We start from the raw sequence: 13065 nt of genomic DNA on the forward strand, positions 1-13065 counted from the left end.
GGCCACTCGGCCCATCGAGTCTGCTCCACCATTCAATCATGGCTGATTTCTTTCTCATCCCCATTCTTTTGCATTTCCCCGTAACCCCGATCCCCTTATTAATCAAGAACCTATTTATCTCTGTCTTAAAGACACTCAATGACCTGGCCTCCACAGCCTTCTGCGGCAGAGAGTTCCACAGATTCACCACTCTCTGGCTGAAGAAATTCCTCCTCATCTCTGTTTTAAAGGATCGTCCCTTTAGCCTGAGGTTGTGCCCTCTGGTTCTAGTGTTTCCTACTAGTGGAAACATCCTCTCCACGTCCACTCTATCCAGGCCTCGCAGTATCCTGTAAGTTTCAATAAGACCCCCCCTTATCCTTCTAAACTCCAATGAGTACAGACCCAGATTCCTCAACCGTTCCTCTTACGACAAGCTCTTCATTCCAGGGATCATTCTTGTGAACCTCCTCTGGACCCTTTCCAAGGCCAGCACATCCTTCCTTAGATATGGGCCCAAAACTGCTCACAACATTCCAAATGGAATCTGACCAGCGCCTTATACAGCCTCAGAAGTACATCCCTACTCTTGTATTCTAGCCCTCTCGACATGAATGCTAAATGGTGATAAGATTCCGGCCATAAACATATTAAGGGACGGGACAGGGTCAAAGCTGAGGGAATGTCTTCCCCTGGCAACGGAATCTAGAACACCGAGGGCGCAGTCTCAGGATAAAGGATCTATCATTTTGGACTGAGATGAGGAGAAATTACCTCACTTAGAGGGTTGTGAATCTTTGGAATTCTCTACACCAGAGGCATGGGGATGCTCATATCGTTGAATATATCTAAGACTGAGATTAACAGATTTTTGTTCTCTCGAGAAATCAAGAGATATGGGGAGTCTGCAGGAGAGTGGGGGCAGAAGAGCAGTCATAATCTTACTGAATGGTAAAGCAGTCTTGAGGTGGGTGTTGGGGGGAGGGGGGGGGGCGGTGGGGGGAGCGGGGGGAGCACATATGGTCTACTCTTGTTCCTGTTCATTATGCTCTTCAATTAAAGCAATTGTAGTTACTGTACTGGATGGAGAAAGTGATGAACTGTGAAGATAATTGCGTGAATTCGAAGGATTGCAATTGAGTGTGGGGTTACAACTTGAAGGAAACTTAGATTCATAGATGGTTACGGACAGAAGGAGGCTGATCATCCCATCATATCCACGCCAGTCATTAGAGTTCTGACAACGCTAATCCCATTTTCAGCGCTTTGCCTAGAAGTTATGGCAGCACAAGGAATATTTGAATACTTCTTCAATGTTACAGAAGTTTCTGACTCAACCATCCTTTCAGGCAGTGGATTACAGAAGTCCCAGCACCCTCTGGGTGAAAAAGTTTCTCCTCATCTCCCCTCTTAGACTTCTGCCTCTGACCTTAAATCTCTGCCCCCTGGTTACTGACCGCTCTACTAATGGAGAAAGTGCCTTCCTATCCACCCTATCTATGCCCCTCATAATCTTATCCACCTCTATCAGGTCTCCTCTAAACCTTCACTGCTCCAAGGAAAACAGCCTATCCCATCTTTTCTCATAGCTCAGACCCTCCAGCCGAGGCAGCATCCTGGTAAATCTCTTCTGTACCCTCTCCAGTGCAATCACATCCTTCCTGTAAGATGGTGGCCAGAACTGCACGCAGTACTCCAGTTGTGGCCTAACCAGCGTTTTGTACAGTTCCAGCATGACCTCCCTGCTCTTGTATTCTATATCTCGGCCAATAAAGGTAAGTATCCCATATGGCTCATTGACTACCTGCCCTGTCACCTTCAGGGATTTGTGGATATGCACTTCAAGGTCCCTCTGATCCTCAGTACTTTCTAGGGTCTCATCATTCATAGTGTAATCTTTTGCCTTGTTAGCTCTCCCCGAGTGCATTACCTCACAATTTTCTGGGTTGACTGCCATTTGCCACTGCTCTGCCCACCTGTCCAGTCCATTGATATCCTCCTGCAGTCTACGGCCCCCCTCTCCATTATTTACCACCCAACCAATTTCTGTGTCATCTGCAAACTTCTTGACCCCCTTCTCATTTAGTTTTATTTTTGCTGGCTGAAAAGAGAGACACATTGCTGAAACTTTTTGTCTTGAACTCAGCAGGACAAATGCAAGAATGCCAAATTTCAAACTACCACAACAATTTATACTACACAAGAAAAGAGTGCTGATTGGTTGGCACGTCGACTCTGGCCATGGTGTTGCCATGGAGAATGCAACAGGAACTATAGACTCCATAAACTTCCATAGCCCGACACCTCTACCCTACAAACAAAAAGAATAGATTCTAGCCTTGCACTAATACTTTGAATTACCCAGGAACGTAGGTAATTATGTTATTAGGTAATAGGGTGGAAAAGGTAAAGTTGCCACAGGCCAGGGCGGCACGGTGGCACAGACATGGGGAGAACGAGCAAACTCCACACAGTCATCTGAGGTGGGAATCGAACCTGGATCCCTGGCGCCGTGAGGCAGCAGTGCTAACCACTGTGCCACCCTTGGTGAACCAGATGGGTTTTTATGACAATAGTTTCATGTTCATCATTAGACTTTTAATTCCATATTTTTAATGGAATTCAAATTTCAAAATTTGCCATGGTGGGATTCGAACCTCGAGCATTACCCAAGTCTACTACTAGTCCAGTGATAACACCACCATGCCACTGCTTCCTCCTGTCTCTCCTCATCTAAATCTATCATTGCAACCCTCTATTCCTTTCTCCCTCGAATGCTTAGAATCATAGAATCCTACAGTGCAGAAAGAGACCATTCGGCCCAATGAGTCTGCACCGACCACAATCCCACCCAGGCCCTATCCCCATAACCCCATGCATTTACCCTAGCTAGTCCCCTGACACTAAGGGGCAATTTAGCATAGCCAATCCACCTAACTCGCACATCTTTGGACTGTGGGGGGAAACCAGAGCACCCGGAGGAAACCCCATGCAGACACGGGGAGAACGTGCAAACTCCACACAGTCAACCAAGCCGGGAATTGAATCCAGGTCCCTGGTTAGCACTGCTGCCACACAGCACCACTGTGCCACCGTGCCGCCTAGCCTGCTTGTCTAGCTTCCCCTCAAACACAGCTATATTATTCACTTTCAACGTCTCCCTGTGGTAGCTTGATAAACACAGATGCAGAAATTTAGCTTTCTAACTGACTGCTTCAGTAAATCTATTAATAAGACATTGAATTAGACAGAGGTGTTCAAAGTCGTGAGAGGCAGGACAAAGTAGATAGGGAGAAACTGTTCCACGGTGGCACAGTGGTTAGCACTGCTGCCTCACAGCACCGGGACCCGGGTTCGATTCCGACCTCGGGTCACTGTCTGTGCGGAGTCTGCACATTCTCCCCGTGTCTGCGTGGGTTTCCTCCGGGTGCTCCGGTTTCCTCCCACACTCCAAAGATTTGTAGGTTAGGTGGATTAGTAGGGTAAATGCATGGGGTTGCGGGGATAGGGTCGGGGGGTGGGTAAGATGCCCTTTCGGAGAGTCGGTGTAGACTCGATGGACCTATTGGCTTCCTCCTGCACTGTAGGGATTCTATGACATACAGGCCCTGTGACAGAAGGAGCATGTCCACATATTGTGTCCTTTTTCAATGAAACAAAAGCTTGGGGAACAACCATTCCCTGGTTCATTCCCCCATGGCAATGCCTTGACCAATCAGAGTTGACCTGCCTGGTTTGAATTTGAACAAACCGTTCGGCAGTTAACTGTTTCCTGGTGCATTTTCCATGGTAACACCTCTACCAATCGGGGTCCACTTGCTGATCAGCACTCTCTTCTGATGCAGCAGTAAATTGTTGTTCCCTTTACCACTAATATTCTTGCGAATTGTCTTGCTGAGTGCAGGATAAAAATGCTTTCATTACAGTTGTTCTGTTGTTCAGAAATACTCAAGTTCCGCGTTACCAAATGGCAATCTGAGTTAACATTGTTTCCATTATAATTGGCATGAGAACATAGGTATGCCCGGCCTGTTCCATACATTTACCATCAAAACATTACCCTATTTTTGATCAGTGGGGTTTCCATTATCATTGATGAATGATCCAGCACAGAAGGAGGTCATTGGCTTCTTGGTCCATGTTGACTTTCTGCAAGAATTAATCAGCCAGTCCCACTCCCCCTGCCATTGCCCCATAGCCCTTTTCACTTAGATTCATAGATTGGTATCCACAGGTTCTCAGTCCGTCCACCAACAAGGACAGTTTCTCCCGACTTACCCTGTCCAGCCCCTTCGAGGTTCTGAACACCTGCATCAAATCTTATCTCGAATTTAGAATTCTTAGAATCCCAACAGTGCAGAAGGAGCATTGGGCCTGTACTGACAACAATCCCACCCAGGCCCTATCTCCATAACACCATCTATTTACCCCGCCAATCCCCCTGACACAATTGGGTAACTTAGCATGGCCAGTCTACCTAACCTGTTGGGTTAGGTTGATTGGCTATGCTAGATTGCCCCTTCGAGTTGGGGTTAATACATGGAGTTATGGGGAGAGGACCTGTGTGGGATTGTTGGCAGTGCAGACCCGATGGGCTAAATGACCTCTTTCTGGGATTCTACGCTCTTTGGATAGTGGGAGGAAATGGGAGCACCCGGAGGAAATCCATGCAGACATGGGGCGAACGTGCAAACTCCACACAGACAGTTACCCATCGCTGGAATTTATAGAATCATAGAATCCCTACAGTGCAGAAGGAGGCCATTCGGCCTATCGAGGCTACACCGACAACAATCCCATCCTTGCCCTATCCCCGTAACCCCAAATATTTCCCCTGCTAATCCCCCTGACAATAAGGGGAAATTTATCATGGCCAATCAACCTAACCTGCACATCTTGAAACACTAAGGGAGCATGACCAAACCTGTACATCTTTGGACAGTGGGAGGAAACCGGAGCACCCGGAGGAAACCCACGCAGACACGGGGAGGAGGTGCAAACTCAGCACAGACAGTGACCCGAGGCCGGAATTGAACCCAGGTCCCTGGCGCTGTGAGGCAGCAGTGCTAACCCACTGTGCCAGCATGCCTCCCAACCTTCTCTAATGGGAACAGCCCCAGTTTTTCTGATCCGTCCACCCTTAACTGACATCCCTAAGCGATGTGAATACTGTTTGTCCAACGTATTACCCTGGTGCTTTATCGCGGGGTTACATAATCTGACTACACTGCTTTCTGTAATTAGTTTTTGCGGCCACGTAACCTGGTACGAGTGCTCAGTCGCACAAAGGGACTTAATATGATTGGAAAGAAAATTCTCTATGTACCGTGGAGAGCCCTTTGATCTCCCGTGAAGTAAGTCTAATTGAAAGTAAATGTCATTATCCTTTGATCCTTGATACTTAGGGGAAATTGGTTGCTTTCTTTTTAAATGTTTCTCATGCATCGTGAACGGTAAACACTTTAGATATTAGAAGCTGCAAACCATTCAATGCCCAATGGGATATGTGGAAAGTAAATCAGTCGCATCCTTTACACTGATCATTCACAACAACCAATATACCTTCCATGTAATTGGCCGATTCTCCAACCTAATTAGATTCTGAGGGTACATTCAGTGACTAAGCTCATTCCTGGTGACGACAGTAATTATATAAAAATAGCCCCCTGCTTTATGGAATCGCTCCACGGGGCTTATAGAGACGCAATCTATCTCCGTAATCTTGTCTGCCTTTCCCAGACATTGCATGTTGAACAGTACCTGGGAAGGTAGCATCGTGGTTGCCTGGCTGGACTCATAAACCTGAGACCTAGGCGAATGTCCTGGACTTGTGAGTTCACGCCTCACCACAATAACTGAAGAATTTAAATTCAGTAATGGTGAGGTCTTGTGGCGCACTGGGTAGCGTCCCCGCCTCTGAGCTCTGGGTTCGAGTCGCACCCCAGGACTTGATGGCCAAGGAAGGTGCGTTCATAACGCGATCAAACAGACTGACTGTGTCACGACGCAAAATCCTTCTGCACTCACCAGTGGCAGGTGGCCTGAGAGACTCCTTATAAAATTCTAACAGAGTTAGCAGTTGAGGCTACGTCATTGAATGTTTTTAAGGCAAGGATAGATAAAATTTTGAACAGTAAAGGAATTAAGGGTTATGGTGAGTGGGCGGGTAAGTGGAGCCGAGTCCATGAAAAGATCAGCCATGATCTTATTGAATGGCAGAGCAGGCTCGAGAGGCCAGATGGCCTACTCCTGCTCCAAGTTCTTATGTTCTTATTTTCTTGGACAGGGTGGATTCAGAAAGAATGTTCCCAATGGTGGGGGAGTCCAGACCTATGGGTCAGAGTTTGAGGATAAGGGGTGAACCTTTTAGGGCTCTGGTGAGGAGAAATTTCTTCACCCAGAGGGGAGAATGTGTGGAATTCACCACCACAGAAAGTAGTTGGGGCCAAAATGTTGTGTGATTTCAAAGAATAAAGAAAATTGCAGCACAGGAACAGGCCCTTCGGCCCTCCAAGTCTGCACCAACCATGCTGCCCGACTGAACTAAAACCCCCTACCTTTCCGGGGATCGTATCCCTCTATTCCCATCCTATTCATGTATTTGTCCAGATGCCCCTTAAAAGTCACTATCGTATCTGCTTCCACTACCTCCCCCGGCAGCGAGCTCCAGGCACCCACCACCCTCTGTGTAAAAGAAACTTAGTAAGAAGTTTAACAACACCACGTTAAAGTCCAACAGGTTTATTTGGTAGCAAAAGTGTGTGGCTTTTGCTACCAAATAAACCTGTTGGACTTTAACCTGGTGTTGTTAAACTTCTTACTGTGTTTACCCCAGTCCAACGCCGGCATCTCCACATCATAAAAGAAACTTGCCTCGTACATCTCCTTTAAACCTTGCACCTTAAACCTATGCCCCTAGTAATTGGCTTTTCCACCCTGGGGAGAAAGCGTCTGACTATCCAAAGAAGAAATTAGATATAGCTCTTGGAGCGAAAGGGATCGAGGGATATGTGGGGGGGGGGGGAAGGGGAGAGATTAGGATATTGAGTTGGATGATCAGCCATGATCAAAATGAATGGCGGAGCAGGCTCGAAGGGCTGAATGGCCTCCTCCTGCTTCTTGTTTCTATGTCCATTTTCAGCCATGATTGATGCTGAGTGGTGCCCCTCAAGCTATAAGCCTCTAGCGAAAGACTAGCGACCTGTTGCAGGAAACAGCTCACTACGAAAACAGATGAAAGTCTGCCTTGTGTACCACAAGATGCAAGAAGAGGAACAAGCAAAGTAATGGTGACTGTGCAGCAATTGCATTGCCAGAAAAACCCACTGGTTCACTAATGTGCTTTTAGTAAGTACATAGGTTGATTGGCCTGACCTATATGTGACTCCAAACCCACAACAACATTGTTGACTCTTAGTTGCCCAATGAACCGGCCTGACAGGCCACTCAGTTGACAAGATCACCCACCATCTCCTTCCTAGACGGCACGGTGGCACAGTGGTTAACACTGCTGCCTCACGGCCCCAGGGATCCGGGTTCAATTCCTGGCTTGGGTCACTGTCTTTGCGGAGTCTGCACGTTCTCCCGTTGACTGCGTGAGTTTCCTCCGGGTGCTCCGGTCTCCTCCCACAGTCTGAAAGACGTGCTGGTTAGGTGCATTGACCATGCTAAATTCTCCCGCAGTGTACCTGAACAGGCGCTGGAGTGTGGCGACTAGGGCATTTTCGCAGTAACTTCATTGCAGTGTTAATATAAGCCTTACTTGTGACTAATAAATGAACTTTTCCCAAGGATAATTAGGGAATTGCCAGCGATGATCCTGTGAACAGATGAAGTACTTCTAGAAATAATGTATCCCTTGTCTTCTTATCCCTCTGCCCACCTTCTGATTTGGGGGAAAGCAGGATCAGGCTGCTGAGTTGGACGATCAGCCACGATCATAATGAATGGCGGAGCAGGCTCGAAGGGCCGAATGGCCTCCTCCTGCTCCTATTTCTTAACGTTTCCTCCTCGCTTTGTTTTTCGGTCTACTTTCCGCGAATCTCTCTTTTTCTTAGAGTCTCAGCTCTGCCTCTTTCCTTCTTTTTCACTGTTGCCCCTGTTTGTCTTTCTGCCTTGCCCTTTGCGTTTCTCCCTTTCCTGGCCACCGCATTGCCTTTGTTTCTTCTCCTCCCGCATCCTTTACCCCCCCCCCCCGTCCCGAACATCTTAATCTCTGCAAAATCACTGAGGGTCTCTTTCATATTTGAGGCGTTGCGGAGTTCACATGTAGGCCAAAATTTTCCGGCCCTTCCCGCCGGCGGGATCTTCCAGTCTCACCGATGGCAAACTCTGCACCCTTCTCCCCAACATGGGCGCCCCCCCCCCCCCCCCAACCCCCCCTGGGTGGTGAAAGGTGGGAGCAACTGGAAAGGCCATTGACAGGGCGGAAGATCCCACCTGCCGATCAATAGCAGGCCACCCCCGCTGCTGCCATACATACCACGGAGGAAGGGGAAAATCCTGCCCATAATTTATGTAACCAAGTCACAATAATTCCAACAGTTTGCAAACGTCCAACAGATATTCTTTCCAGTAATTGCTTTCCTGGTGATCTGCTCTCACAAAAGAGCCGTGATTAAAATTGTGTCCATAATTTAATAGCAATTTGCCAGCTGTCTGTGGCAAACCCATTTTCAATGTTTTGCTAATCTTTTCTGGAACATCTTAATTGCTCGTTCAATCAAGGGAGGGCCATTTCCAGTTGCTATAGCAGTAAACCAAGCCCTCGCTATGTGGCAACCTTATTATCTAAAGGGAAGTAAACCAATGAAGATTTTGCTTAATGATGCGAAACTGTGTTCAGTTTTGATAGATCAAATTAAATGAGCATTGTGAAATGCGGGGCGGCACGGTGGTACAGTGGTTAGCACTGCTGCCTCACAGTGCCAGGGACCTGGGTTCGATTCCCGGCTTGGGTCACTGTCTGTGTGGAGTTTGCACATTCTCCCCCGTGTCTGCGTGGGTTTCCTCCGGGTGCTCCGGTTTCCTCCCACACTCCAAAGATGTGCAGGTTAGGTGGATTGGCCATGCTAAATTGCCCCTTAATGTCCCAAGATGTGTAGGTTAGGGGGATTAGCGGGGTAAATATGTGGGGTTACGGGGATAGGGCCTGGGTGAGATGCTCTGTCAGAGAGTCGGTGTAGACCTGTTGGGCCAAGTGGGTTGCACTGTAAGGATTCTATGAAAATAAATGTGAGTCTGATCGGGCAGGAGGGACTTGCATTGGTATAGCACCTTTTGCATCCTCAGGATGCATGGTTGTTGAAGTAATGTTGAAATTCAGCCACTGCTGTAATGTGGGCAACAGCCAGTTTGCACACAGCAAGATCCCACAAGCCGCGATGAGGTAAATGAACAAATTGTCTGTTTCAGTGGAGGGGCTTCGGGTTGAGGGATGGACGTTGGCCAGGGCAACCGAGAGAACTCTCAGATAAAAGCAAAATACCGTGGATGTTTGGAGTCTGAAACAAAAACAGAAAATGATGAAAAATCTCAGCAGGGTCTGCTGAGATTGTCCAGCGTCTTCTGTCTGTATTTCAGGAGAGCGCCCTCCGAGTTCATCGAGTAGGGCCGTGGGATGTTCCATGTCTATCTGGGAGCCTGGCCCCTTCACCTTTCGAGCAGCAACACTATGAATCCATTGGATCATGGCTAAAAGAAATTGGAAGAAGCCAGGAGTAAAGACCAAAGGTTTCACGGCCATTTAGATGTTCAACTTTCTTCAGCAGGTGTCGGGAATGTGGGGTGGGTGTGATAACCCCCAGGACTGCAGTTTCTCCAGATTATGTTAATATACTGGAGAGACTGCAGACGCGGGATTCACAAGGATGTTGCCAGGACTCAAGGGACTGAGTTATAGGGAGAGATTGGACAGGCTAGGACTTTTCTCTTTGGAGCGTAGGAGACTGAGGGGTGATCTTCTAGAGGTGTATAAGATCTTGAGAGACATTGATAGGGTGAATGCACTCAGTCTTTTTCCCAGGGTTGGGGAATCGAGAACTGGAGGGCACAGGTTTAAGTTAAGAGGGGAAAGCAAGGAGCAACTTTTTTACACAGAGGGTGGTACGTATGTGGAATGACCTGCCGGAGGAAGTGATTGAGGCAGGGACATTGACAACATTTAAAAGGCATTTGGACAGATACGTGGATAGGAAAGGTTAAGAGGCATATGGGCAAAATACAAGCAAATAGGGTTAGCTTAGATGGGCGCTTTGGTCGGCATGGAGCAGTTTGGGCCGAAGGGCCTGTCTCCGTGCCGTAGATTCTATGATTCTATGACTTGCATGGTGAATCACTGATTGACCTCCCTGTAGGCCTCATTGAATTCGAGCTCCCTGGTGACTAGTACTTACATTATCAGGTGGAGCTCATATTTTTTTTAACATAGAATCCCTACAGTGCAGAAGGAGGCCATTCGGCCCATCAAGTCTGCACAGACAACAGTCCCACCCTGGCCCTATCCCCTAAACCCCATACATTCACCCTAGCTAGTCCTCCTGACACTAAGGGGCAATTTAGCATGGCCAATCCATCTAACCTGCACATCCTTGGATTATGGGAGGAAACCGGAGCCCCCGGAGGAAACCCACGCAGACACAGGGAGAACGTGCAAACTCCACACAGACAGTGACCCAAGCCAGGAATCGAACCCGGGTCCCTGGCGCTGTGAGGCTAACCACCGTGCCTTTGTGATGTTTATTCACAGGATTCAGCCAGCATTTATTGCCCATTCCTAACTGCCCTTGAGAAGGTGGTGGTGAGCTGCCTTCTTGAATCGCTGCAGTCCCTGTTAGGGAGGGAGTTCCAGGATTTTGACCCAGCGACAGTGAAGGAACGGCGACATATTTCCAAGTCAGGATGGTGAGTGGCTTGGAGGGGAACCTCCAGGTGGTGGCGTTCCCATGTCCTTCTCCTTCTGCCCTTGTCCTTCTCGGGGGAGAGGCCGTGTGTTTGGAAGGTACTGTTGATGGTATCTCGGTGAGTCGCAATAGTGCATCTTGTAAATAGTACACAATGCTGCTACTGAGCGATGGTGGTGGAGAGATTGAATATGGAAGGAGCAGCAATGAAGCACATTGCTTTGTCCCGGATGGTGTCGAGCTTCTTGAGTGTTGTTGGAGCTGCACCCATCCAGGCAAGTGGAAAATATCCCAACACATTCCTGATTTCTGCCTTGTAAAAGAGTTTTAACAACACCAGTCTGCATGAATCTCAACCATGCAGACGCTACGACAATGGATGAATGAACACCGCTCGACAATCACCAGGCAAGACTGTTCTCTTCCTGTGGGGGAGCACTTCAGCGGTCACGGGCATTCAGCCTCTGATCTTCGGGTAAGCGTTCTCCAAGGCGGCCTTCACGACACACGACAGCGCAGAGTCGCTGAGTAGAAACTGATAGCCAAGTTCCGCACACATGAGGACGGCCTAAGCTGGGATCTTGGGTTCATGTCACACTATCGGTAACCCCCACAGCTTGCCTGGACTTGCAGAATCTCACTGGCTGTCCTGTCTGGAGACAATACACATTTCTTTAACCTGTGCTTAATGCTCCCTCCACTCACATTGTCTGTATCTTTAAGACCTGATCAGCTGTAAAGATTTGCATTCTAACCAATATTCTGTAACTTGATTTTGTGTCTCTGTGCCCTGTTTGAGAGCAGATATCCACTCCATCTGATGAAGGAGCAGCCCTCCGAAAGCTAATGGCATTTGCTACCAGATAAACCTGTTGGACTTTAACCTGGTGTTGTTAAAACTCTTACTGTGTTCACCCCAGTCCAACGCCGGCATCTCCACATCATCACATTGTAAATGGTGGACAGGCTTTGGGGAGTCAGGAGGTGAATTACTCACCACAGGATTCCAGACTGTGACCTGCTCTTGTAGCCACAGTATTTATATCGCTTCTCGGCCTTTTGGCTAAGATCAAGTGTAGTATGGATCGCCTGCACTTGGTTGAGGTCATTAGGTTACGCTGAGGCTTCATATGTTTCATATGAAGCAATTTTTAAAAGCGGCATCTCGGCCTTTTGGCTAAGATGCAAATGAGCTCAAGTCTTGGAGGAGGAACCTCCCCCTCCTCCAATCAGCTTGGCTCATGTAGATCAGGCCCAGGACAGGGTGGTTTTGGTCTCCCGTCCTGTCTTGTCAGCCTGGATCAGAAATGTCTCAACTTGTTGAGACTCTGAATTGGATTTGATTTGATTGAATTGGAAAAGTATATGAAAAAAAAAAATTTATATCGCTTCTCGGCCTTTTGGCTAAGATCAAGTGTGGTTATGCGGATGCTGCACTTGGTTGAGGTCATTGGGTCAGATTATAAGCTTCATATGTTTCATATGAAGCAATTTTTTAAAGCGGTATCTCGGCCTTTTGGTTAAGATGCAAATGAGATCAAGTCTTGGAGGAGGAATTGCTTTCCCTCCTCCAATCAGCTTGGCTCATGTAGATCAGGCCCAGGGCAGGGTAAATGGTCGCTCGCCCTGTCTTGTCAGCCTGGATCGGAAATGTCTCAACTTGTTGAGACTCTGAATTGGATTTGATTTGATTGAATTGGAAAAGTATAAAAAAAATGTTTTTTTTAATTTATATAGCCAGTCCAGTTCAAGTGTCTGGTTAATGGTAACCCCTGGATGTTGATAATGGGGGATACAGCAATGGCAATGCCATTGAATGTCAAGGGGAGATGCTTCCTCTCTTGTTGGAGATGGTCATTGCCTGACACTTTTGTGACACCAATGCTACTTGCCACTTGTCATCTCAAGCCTGGATATTGTCCAGGTCTTGCTGCGTTTGGACAATGGACTGCTTCAGTATATAAATAATATTGAATGATTCTGCTCCTCCGAGTAGTTTAGGCGCCCCTGATGAGTATTTTCCCCTCTTTGTCATGTTGGAAGCAGCATTTTGAATATTTTCTGCAATTGCAAAGATGTAGTGTGTAATTACATTGTATACTTGACAGTGACATGGTCACTCAGTGTGCAGACATTCAGCTGGGTAAATGCCAGGGCAGGAAGCAGAAATTGCAGGGGACAATGC

At 47.6% G+C, this 13065-nt stretch overlaps 2 protein-coding genes and 2 pseudogenes across 5 annotated transcripts in view; 3 read left to right on the plus strand and 1 right to left on the minus strand.

Annotated features, from left to right (window-relative positions):
* Nucleotides 1-13065, minus strand: part of exo5 (exonuclease 5) — a 449516-nt gene that overhangs the window by 96754 nt on the left and 339697 nt on the right. The window lies entirely within an intron of this gene.
* LOC144501264 (rap1 GTPase-activating protein 2-like) overlaps nt 1-13065 on the plus strand; it is a 361906-nt gene that overhangs the window by 46912 nt on the left and 301929 nt on the right. The window lies entirely within an intron of this gene.
* Nucleotides 11924-12130, plus strand: LOC144502096 (U2 spliceosomal RNA; annotated as a pseudogene).
* On the plus strand, nt 12265-12467 carry LOC144502199 (U2 spliceosomal RNA; annotated as a pseudogene).

Source organism: Mustelus asterias, chromosome 12 (assembly GCF_964213995.1).
Source record: "Mustelus asterias chromosome 12, sMusAst1.hap1.1, whole genome shotgun sequence".
In the NCBI taxonomy this organism is placed as follows: domain Eukaryota; kingdom Metazoa; phylum Chordata; class Chondrichthyes; order Carcharhiniformes; family Triakidae; genus Mustelus; species Mustelus asterias.